This window comes from Podarcis erhardii (assembly GCF_964252035.2).
Source record: "Podarcis erhardii genome assembly, chromosome: 5".
NCBI classification, from domain to species: domain Eukaryota; kingdom Metazoa; phylum Chordata; class Lepidosauria; order Squamata; family Lacertidae; genus Podarcis; species Podarcis erhardii.
In genome coordinates, this window is record NC_138509.1 from 10,657,236 (window position 1) to 10,665,069 (window position 7,834).

Here is a 7,834-nt window from a genome sequence, read left to right on the forward strand (position 1 = left end):
GGGTGGCAGTAGCAGAAGCACCGGCAGCGAGTAACAGAGAGATGAATTGCTGCCTGTGATACTCTCACCTCTCCAGTCATCCCTCTCCCCCTTTCCCAGTGGGCAGTGGAGTGGCGGAAAAGGAAGTCACCCACCGTAAAACAGGCAGGAGCACTCCTCTGCTGTTGATGTGCCCAGCAATCCCACACAATGGGGACAGGGAGCAGACTCAGATACATTGAGGGGGCCCATGTCGGGCCCCTGCAAAGCTGATGTTGGCCTTTGTTGATTGTAGGATTTTTTGAGCCTTATCACATGGCAACAGCTAGCAATGAAACTGCTGACCACCATTATTAAAGTGCTCCGGCAGGCTATGACAAGACTACAATAGCTCGAGAGAATATATGAAGTCCTAAGCTCTCTTGACTTTTCCTGTCATGAAAGAATGGATGTGCCTGTCATCACGATTATTCTCTGACTTTTAGCTTCTTCTGTTCAGCTATTTGAACTCCAATTGAAACCGGAATAGGGATTAACCCTGCAAATCTGCGGCCTCGTATTTTCCACTGGGATGCAAGCCATCCGGCAGTGAAACTTCCTGAGAATTACTGTTGATCCCATCTATAGTTTTGTGGAGATCATTGCAATTAGAAGATGGTGTGTTGTCTATGAATTAGAGGGTGTTGGGGTGTGTGTGTGTGTGTGTGTGTGTGTGTGTAACTTATGGCTGGTTGGTTATCAGAAAACTGAATCAAAAACTTCTGCTCTAACATTTCTTACACGTGAAGTTCATCAAATATTGACGTTCACAAATAAAAAATTATTCTCTGCCAGCACTGCCAAATATATTGTTAAACTCCAGACAAAGAACACATATCTACGATAGAATCACACCGGTCTCCAGGTCTAGGGAATGCTGAGTACATAAAGAACAAATGTGGTGTGGTAATTGTGGTAAAAAAACAAAACAAAAAAACAGGTGGCACAAACAGACTGGCTTCAGAACCAATATTGGAAGAGAGGATTACCATCGCTTGCTTTTCAGAAACCTTATAGCAGCCTTCCTAACCTGGTGCCCTAAAGATGTTGTTGGACTACAAGTCCCATAATTTTGTACCATTGGCCATACTGCCTGGGTCTGATGGGACTTATAATCCAAAGCAGGTTGCGGAAGGCTGCCTTCTAAGTACAGTGGCACCTCGGGTTACAGATGCTTCAGGTTACAGATGCTTCAGGTTACAGATGCTCCAGGTTACAGACTCCGCTAACCCAGAAATAGTACCTCGGGTTAAGAACTTTGCTTCAGGATGAGAACAGAAATCGCACAGCGGCGGCGGGAGGCCCCATTAGCTAAAGTGGTACCTCAGGTTAAGAACAGTTTCAGGTTAAGAACGGACCTCCGGAACGAATTAAGTTCTTAACCCGAGGTACCACTGTATTCTGCCTCATGTCTCCAGACACAAATAGCCAGTGCTTTTGGGGGGGGGATGTTTGGGGTACAGTGGTACCTCAGGTTAAGTACTTAATTCGTTCCGGAGGTCCGTTCTTAACCTGAAACTGTTCTTAACCTGAGGTACCACTTTAGCTAATGGGGCCTCCCGCCGCCGCTGTGTGATTTCTGTTCTCATCCTGAAGCAAAGTTCTTAACCCGAGGTACTATTTCTGGGTTTGCGGAGTCTGTAACCTGAAGCGTATGTAACCCAAGGTACCACTGTACTCTCATTTTCACTCGAGAAAATCACCATTTTGTAGTTCAAATCGGGGAAAATAAATACATTTAATGGACATAAGTACAAGGATTCCCAAAATGTTTAGGGGTATGTGTAGCCCTGTGTACAAAGCACAGCAAATAGCCATCATAACACAGGAAGGTGCCCTATGCCTAGTAACGTTATGCAGCGCAGCACTGTCTGCACTGATCAACAGTAACTCCCCAGGGTTTCAGGCAGAAGATGTTTTCCAGTCCTAAAAAGTGAGAGTGTAACAACATCAGTATGTCAACACATCCATGTCCTTAATTTCTGGCAACTGGATTTGGGTTTAAACCTCTCTTTGTGTTTCTCGAAAGAATGTTGGTGTTTTGTCTATTTCCCTTTGCTTAGCACATCAGAATGCCTGTGTGTAGCCTAGTTCCAGTTACAGATAGGTAGCCGTGTTGGTCTGCCATAGTCAAAACAAAAAAATTCCTTCCAGTAGCACCTTAAAGACCAACTAAGTCAGTTCTTGGTATGAGCTTTCGTGTGCATGCACACTTCTTCAGATACACAGTGTATCTGAAGAAGTGTGCATGCACACGAAAGCTCATACCAAGAACTGACTTAGTTGGTCTTTAAGGTGCTACTGGAAGGAATTTTTTTGTGTGTAGCCTGATACAGTGGTGCCCCGCAAGACGAATGCCTCGCAAGACGGAAAACTCGCTAGACGGAAGGGTTTTCCGTTTTGGAGGCGCTTCGCAAAACGAATTTCCTATGGGCTTGCTTCGCAAGACGAAAATGTCTTGCGAGTTCCTGCGGGGTTTTTTTCCTCCCCCCCCCTTTTTCTAAGCCGCTAAGCCGCTTATCCGCTTATCCGCTAAGCCGCTAAGCCGCTAAAAGCCACTAAAAGCCACTAAAAGCCGCTAAGCCGCTAATAGCGCTAATCCGCTAAGCCGTCAATGGGCTTGCTTTGCAAGACGAAAAAACCGCTAGACGAAGAGAATCGCGGAACGGATTCTTTTCGTCTTGCGAGGCACCACTGTACTCTGTGAGGCAGGTAATGCTTGTGAGGTAGGGCTGGATTCAATGAAACAGTTGTGCTAGCAGAAGCCAGTGCAATGAGTCCCAGTAGCATACACGCCACTCCTTCCCTGGGTGCCACACTGAAGGAGGTGAGGACAGGTGACCCCACCTAGGCCCGAAGTCACACACACACACCAACCAGGCCTCAAACTGTCCAAAATTCCTTTTCTCTCTTCTAAAAATCCACAGCTAAAGTTTTCCTCTGCTTTTCTCACAAGATGGTGTGCATAGGCAAACCGTTACTTTTATCAGTACGAGACTAATGAATAGGCTCTGTTCAGAGCAAGCCTGAGAACTGACTTTTATCTCATTCTGTTGCAACATCTTTGGACACGCTGAACGCAAGGCTCGGCCACCCCCCTTGGCTTCTCACCCCACTTTCCCAAAGACAGGAGCTTTCTGTACATGCTCAGGAAACTCAACATGGGGCAGGACTCCTGAAAAGGAGGAGAAAGGGGAGGGAACTGGAAGGGGAATATATGCTCTGTGCAAATGACTGTGAACTCGTGCTTGTTTGTGAATCTATCACACTTGCTCCTTCTACCAGTTCATGGATGGTAGAAATAAAGCTTTTTCTCTGAAACTATTCCTTGAGTGTCTGTTGACTCCCATTTCCCTCTCCTGGGTGCAAAGCTTTTCTCACCCGAGGCTAAAAAGGCTACAACACAAATTTGCTTGAGCATAGAAGCCCCAGAACATTGCATGGGGATAAGCAGAGATCATGCTATCGGACAAGCAGAAATACTTAATCTGATGGAAGAATTGTATCAATGCGAACAGCCAGTATAATCTTATTTGTTCTCCAAAACAGCAGGATATTTTTTCTCTCGTTGTAGTTCTTTCAAATGAAGGAAGGAAAACCAACCCATCCCATCCCCTGTCATAATTTATGGTTGTTTTTCCTGGATATTATTGGTTCACCTTAGCCATGTTTTCTACCAGTTTTCAGCCACTGAAATTCCTCGGGATATTTCTGCCAAAGCTGCTTCGCTAAAGGCTGCCCTATTCCAAAGCTAGGATCTTATTACAGCACCAGTAGTATAGCCAGAAACATTTACCACAGATATTCTAAACCTCAACGTGATTATGGTATCAATGGGAAAGTCACTGGGGCTCAGATGGATTTCAGACTTCCATACTTGGACAGCAAGGATAAATACTTCTCCAAAAATATCAAAAATATGTCCATACTTATGAAATTGAATCTGCTTCTATCAAAGAATGGTAATAATGACAACGTATGGAGTATAGTTAGCATGGCTCAGATGACAGTGTCTGGGAATAAGACAAACAATGAGCTACTCCCGCATGTTTTTTCCTGCTGCCACTCCTGAGTTCTAGGTGGGGTGATCAGCATTCCTTTCTCTGATTGCTTTGTTGTTGTTTAGTCATTTAGTCGTGTCCGACTCTTCGTGACCCCATGGACCAGAGCACGCCAGGCACTCCTGTCTTCCACTGCCACTGCCTCCCGCAGTTTGGTCAAACTCCTGCTGGTAGCTTCGAGAACACTGTCCCACCATCTCATCCTCTGTCGTCCCCTTCACCTTGTGCCCTCCATCTTTCCCAACATCAGGGTCTTTTCCAGGGAGTCTTCTCTTCTCATGAGGTGGCCAAAGTATTGGAGCCTCAGCTTCAGGATCTGTCCTTCCAGTGAGCACTCAGGGCTGATTTCCTTAAGAATGGACATGTTTGATCTTCTTGCAGTCCATGGGACTCTCAAGAGTCTCCTCCACCACCATAATTCAAAAGCATCAATTCTTCAGCAAGCAGACCATAAAGAAGGCTCTGATTGCTTAGCAAAACTGATTAAGTGATTAAGTATCCTTAGGAACAGCAGCTTCTCGTTTCTGCCCTAAAACACACTGCCTACACATTTTCTTTTCTAACTTTCTTCATAGATGTCCAGTTGACTCGCCTTTTTAAAATAAAAGCTGAGAGTCCATTGCCCCCCGCTCGCTTGGGGACCAGTGTGTACCTCCATGAATGGCCTGACCATCAGATCTGAACTACATATGGGGCTCCTAGTCCAAATAAATAATCTGTTTATGGAAGCAGTTTCTACATGCAAACCTCCCTTGCAGAATCAGGGAGAATGTTGCTACAAAGGCATAAACTGGTTGTTGAGATTCCTGCATTGCAGATGGTTGGACCAGATGGCCCTCAGTGGACCAAAAAGGCCTTTTTTCAGCTGAAACTTGCTAGAACTCAGTTCTGGCTCCTCTCAGTTGGGCACCATTTCCATTATAAGAGAACAAGGGAGACGTTCATGGTGAGTTCCGACACCTCTTTTTCTAGAAATTTAGCCCTGCTTCCAGCTCTACGATTCTATGAAATGTTTACCAAAACATTACATTTAAATTCCAGGCACATCTAAAGCGTAACATAAAGTTGACTGAAATATAGACTTATGTCAACTGCCACCTGTCAGAGAATTGCTTCCTTATCTCAGGTATTCATTATCTTAGGTGAAATTGCTTCCCTGTGCTCATTATGCAACACAAAATTATTTTTGTGGTTAATAATGCTTTTGCTCTAGGAAAATAGACTTTGGCATTCTAGCAAGAAAAGAAATGTCATCTTGATAATCAAGACTTCTCTCTAAGTAAGCGGCAGAGAATGAGCTAATTGTCTTGCCCATATGAAATGGCTAAGAACATGCTTTCTTTAATCAGTCCCAAGTTCTTTGTCTGTCCTGACTTAAGTTTAGGGAATGGATCACATTCTTCTCGATTCATCCATGAACGTCTGCAAGTCTGAAAATTGTAAGAAGACAGGCAGAAAAGCTGGTGAAGGGTCAAAACAATCATTTGAAGACGTGTGTGTGTGTGTGTGTGTGTGTTTAGGACCTTTGAAGCCCTAAACAGCCTCAGCCCAGTATACCTGAAAGAGCATCTCCACCCCCATTGTTCAGCTCTGAGGGCCTTCTGGCGGTTCCCACACTGCGAGTAGCCGAGTTACAGGGAACCAGGCGGAGGGCCTTCTTGGTAGTGGCGCCCGCCCTGTGGAACACCCTCCCACAGATGTCAAGGAAATAAACAACTATCTGACTTTTAGAAGACATCTGAAGGCAGCCCTGTCTAGGGAATTTTCTAATGTTTGATGTTTTATCGTGTTTTTAATATTCTGTTGGGAGCCGCCAAGAGTGGCAAGGGAAGCCCGGCCAGATGGGCGGGGTTTAATTAATTAATTCATTAATTGGTAGTAGTAGTAGTAAGAGCAGGTGTGGCGTGGCTGGTGTGCCTGCCGGGGGCGTGGCGTGCCACCCACAGGGGCATGGTGTGCCGCCCACAGGGGCGTAGTGCTCCACCTGTGGAGGCATGGCGCCCAGCGCAGGGGGCAGCCATGATGCCTCCCCACCAGGATCGTGGTTCAAGGGGCGGTGCGCTCTCCCCACCCCCCTCTTCCTCCGCCAGTAAGTATTGGGAGTGCTCCTTGCCCGCCTCTTCCTAGTAAGATCTGACACCTGCACTCTCCTCTTTCGCTGTGATGTATCTGCTGCCATCATGTTTATTTTGGCCTTTAGTTTTCCTACTATCTAAGATTCTCTTCCCACTGGGATTGCAGAAAACGAACAGAATGTGCACTGTGGCAGAGAGGCGATGCACGGCACCGGCTGTTTTGATTCTTTTTTTTTTTTCAAATGCTTTTTATTGATTTTCACAAACGTAAATAAAACTTAAACTTTTACATTCAACATTTTGTGTCATCTTATTTACCCTGTGCAGTTTTGCGCCTGGGCTTCCCTCCTTCCCTGCTTTGGCAGTGGCGTAGCGTGGGGGGTGCAGGGGGGGCCGGCCGCACTGGGCGCAACATCTGGGGGTTAGGGTTAGGGGGCGCAAATCCACGGGTTAGGGGGTGCAAATCCACGGGTTAGGGGGTGCAAATCCATGGGTTAGGGGGCGCAAATTACTTGCCTTGCCCCGGGTGCTGACAACCCACGCTACGCCACTGTGCTTTGGTTTTCCTCATTTACATCTTCTCATGCAGATTCTTGTTTACCCTCTATTCACATCACAGGATTTATGTTAGCCCTGCTACAGTTTTTAAACTTCTGCAGTTAATTTGTATGTACGCAACAAATTTACTCCACTCCTCTTCAAACTTTGTCACTTTTTGGTCTCGAATTTTATAGGTCATTTTCGCCAATTCTACATACTCAAATAATTTTGTCTGCTACTCCATTAAGGTTGGGATCTCCTGGGATTTCCACTTTTGGGCCACAAGAATCCTAGCAGCAGTCGTGGCATACAGAAATAGTTTACGATCTTCTTTTCTCACTTCATCTCCTATTAGCCCTAATAAAAAAGCTTCTGGTTTCTTTGGGGATGTGTATTTGAAAAGTTTTTTCAACTCGTTATATATCAAATCCCAAAACTTTTTCAGCTTTTCGCATGTCCACCACATGTGATAGAATTCGCCGTCCTTTAATTTGCACTTCCAGCAGGCTTTATTACTCAATCTGTACATTTTTGCCAATTTAACCAGGGTAATGTACCACCGGTACATCATTTTCCCTAAGGTTTCTTCCCTAAGTTTTGATTCTGATGCATTGAGAAGACCCCTGCTATCCCCCAAATCTGAAGGCCAAAGGCCAATGTCACTCCCCTGCCCCAACAGAAGATTTCAGCTGCCAATGTTCTTGGGGCCAAGAGACTGCGCACCGTGAGTAGGGCAAATGGCTTGTGTGGCAGCCTTTTCCTTCCAAATATATTTAAGAGTACAGTATTTTTATTTAAAAATTCAGTCCCTAAATAATGGCAAGTGAAGCAAACGACTGTTTTTGGAAGAAGTATGTAGAACACCGCCACAAGGTACTGTTGAGGCTTGCAGCATTCAGAATACACAGGCCTTGTTTTGTGGAATACAAGAAATAAAAAATACAAGCCAAAACAAATCTCCCTGGGATGCCCACAGGTTATCTGCATTTTCCAGCAGGAATAAAACCTAATGAGTGCAATTATTTATTTCTTCTAATAATGGAGAATAATTTTCATGGTAGAGATACTTGTGTGTTAATAAAATCAAGGCAGCGAGACTTGGGAAGAAAAGCCCTCCATTCCATAAGATTCTGAATAATA